Genomic DNA, 3,362 nt, shown 5'->3' on the forward strand with positions numbered 1-3,362 from the left:
CGGGCACAGGGACTGGGAACGGGGACTGGGGCTGGGGGTAGAGATAGGGAACGGGAGCCCTAACCAGGGACTGGGAACAAGGATATGGGACAGGGACTGGGAACAGGGACAAAGACCGGGGAGCAGAGACAGGAGACAAGGAACAGGGACTGGAATCGGGGATGGGGACTAGGAACGGGGACCAAGTACTGGGAACAGGGASAGGGACTGGGAGCAGGGACTGGGGACAGGGTGAGRGTGGCAGTGGCATCTCCCGGGTCCCTGCCAGAGCTGGCCCTCAGCCCCGGGCAAGGGAGTAATCCCCGGTCCTACAGCCTGAAGGCACAATTAAGGTTTGTTATTCAGGAATTGCTTTGAGCAAGACCAACAAATTCTGCCCTATAATCACAGAATCACTGAAGTTGGAAAGGACCTCYGAGGTCATCGARTCCAGCCTGAGACTGATCCCCACTTTGTCACCCCAGCCGTGATGCTGAGTGCCACATCGAGTGGTTCCCTGATGTGATCATCCACCCTGAGAGGAATGGAAGCATCCAAGATTCAGAAATCCTCACTGGCAAAAGAAACCTCAATCTGAAAGTTTTATTAGTAACTTAGACACTTGTCATGGAAATTGGTATATTAGTCCCTGGCCTACTTTTAATTGTCACACTTGTCACACTGATAATGCAGCTGTGACCCGGGGGGACAGTGGAAGGAGCCTTTGCTGTTAATGGGTCCCTTCCCCACCACCCATGGCTGGACTGTGTTGATGGAGGAGGATTTTAGTCCTTCCACCTAACTGGGAGGACACGTCTGAACTCCAGTTTTTACCGTAAAATAGTAGACCTACATCATTTGAGCACATGTAAAATCACAAAAGGCAGAATTGGAGTGGAAATTACAACACCAAGTCCTTTCAAGGGCAGGATCTGTTACAACTGTCTTTTCTTATGGCTTGCATATTCTAAAATCTGTCACTTTTAAACTGRATCTCACTTGTTGCCACAGTCTTTCAAGCCTTGCTGCCAAAATACATGGTATGGCAGGGYGTGGGATTCTGCATTTCCTATTAAATTTTTGCTGAGTTAAACCAAATGCAAACCTGAAACAGGGAGACTGAAAATTATTCCATTTTGCCCTTTTTGATCAGTTGAGGCAATTCCTCTCAGTCTTTGCCGTTGTATAAAGCAGGCTTAAACTAAAGACAACTTTTCAGTGTTCCCAAACTGAGACATGTAGGGCTTTCTTTCTTGGATGTTTTGAGAACCTAGAAGTGCCAGCTGCTCATGGAATTGCTGACTTAGTGGCAGGTGATCAAAGGATGAAGTATCTACCACTTGAGGTACATTTACAAATTTTTTAGCTCCTGCTTAGGCTTTTTTTTTATAAGTAGCTGGATGTTACAAKCATTCAGTCCATAAATCTCCCTCAAAATCTAGTCTTGACTGTAGGATCTGAGCTCTTGAAACTCCACCCTGGTGTGTGTTCATATGGGTACCCCAGAGCATCCATATCACTGCTAATTTCATCTTGTTCATTTTGAGACAAAACTGACATATTTTGGTGGGTCCAGGATCAAACTCAGTGCAGCATCACTCCTGCTGCAAAAAGAAAGTAAAAGAATATCAAGCTTGATATCTGTTGTACCTACAAGTGCTTATTAAGGGATGAATATAATTTCACTTTCATCACTTCCATAGACAGAATACTGACTACTGGAATTGCAACATTTCCAAGTCTCTACCAGCACTCTGAAGTTACATTCTAAGTGGGTTTTCTATGTAGTTTGAAGAACACAAAAACTCTCAAGGGGCTTGTACTTTTATTTTCCCTTCTTGTTCTTTCAATTTAGAGCTGTACTAGCTTTATAGGTGTGGTTCTTACTTAATCTTTGTTTTTTGGACAGTAATTGGACTTGACAGAGGTGAAGATTTATGTAGTATCTAACAGAATGTCTTCTAACCTGGAACAATTGAGTAACTTCCTCTGTGCTGCCCAAAATGTCCCATTTAATTCTACTCACTTGTAGTTCCTAGAGCCTTGATCTCAAAGGATTTCCCAACATGACTCAGCTTAATCTTAAAAGAGGTAGAGAAGGTTTAGCAGCAGTTTTCAGCTAGAGAAGCAGGTCTTGCAGCACAGAACCAGCAGAGATGAGAAGTCCTGAATTCCAGTTCCTGTGGTGCAAATGTTAGACAAGTGCAGTATTAAGGAATTGGTGACGCAGGTGAGCACAGACTATTTCTGGAATAAGCTTCTCCAGAAATAATGTTCTAAAATCCCATGAATTTTTATCAAATTTACTTGGCGTGAAAGCCTAACAGGAGCTTTTTCAGCATCAGCACCACAAGCAGCAGGCACGAGTGAATGGGAGGTGCATCTTCCCGGAGAGCGTGTGCTGTGTCAGTACAGGTGGAGTAGCTGTCACCTTGCACTCTGCCTGAAATTTAATCCTGCAGGCTCACTGAAAAAGAGAAGTTTGCAGGTTTTGTTTGAACAGTAACATCCAGGGACAAGCAGTGAGTGTGAACATAGAGGGGTTGCTGGAGACCAGGAGGAAACTGAGGGGAATTGGGGGTGTTTGGTTGCAAAGAGCATAGTGAAATAATTCACATATGTAGGAGAGAAGAGGTATTTTCATTTTACTTGAGGAAAATAAATAAGTGGAGACAGAGCTTATTAAATATGTTTGATTAATATATCTGTCTTATGGTTGATTGACTTCTGTGCATATGAGTGCTCATGTTCCAAATGAAACTTTTCCTGCTTATTTTTTTGCTCATGTCAAAAGATTTTTCTCTTTCTGTGTGTTTGCTTTTGCTTTTTTTTTTTTTTTTTTTTTTTTTTTTTTTTTTTTTTTTTTTTTTTTTTTTTTACTTTACTTGGGGCACTTTAACCTCAACTGAGACATCTATTTTCACGAGCCTTTGAAGAACGTAATGATCACTGTCCTTATCTGTGAAACTAGTCCCAGATCCTGGGGCTGGTTGAGTTACCCTGGCTATGTCCCAACTCCATGTCAGGACAAGACCCAGTTACATAYATTGTACTTGTCACAAAGTGCACAGCACTGGGGGAAGTCCCTGCACACTCCAGCAAGTCCCTTGGTGTGGGTCATTACAGGGGCAGAGCTGTGATCAGACTGAGGAAGAGTATGAGCCCAAAAGCTTTATATTCACGGGAAGCTTGGCTAATAAAATATAGAGGTAATTCCTTTTATTTTGAATGGTACTAGATACTGTTGTTTTATACGACAGCTAAGCCAATTCTACAAAAACCAGGGTCTTTAAAAAGATAAACTGTATTTCTGGATTTGTAAGGCCAAGTCTGCATCTGGTGTGAATCCAGTGGAAACAGGCTAAAGTGTGGGAAATGAGAAG

The sequence above is a fragment of the Malurus melanocephalus genome, unplaced genomic scaffold (genome assembly GCF_030028575.1).
Source record: "Malurus melanocephalus ecotype Western Australia unplaced genomic scaffold, MMel_1.1 scaffold_251, whole genome shotgun sequence".
Lineage (NCBI taxonomy): Eukaryota > Metazoa > Chordata > Aves > Passeriformes > Maluridae > Malurus > Malurus melanocephalus.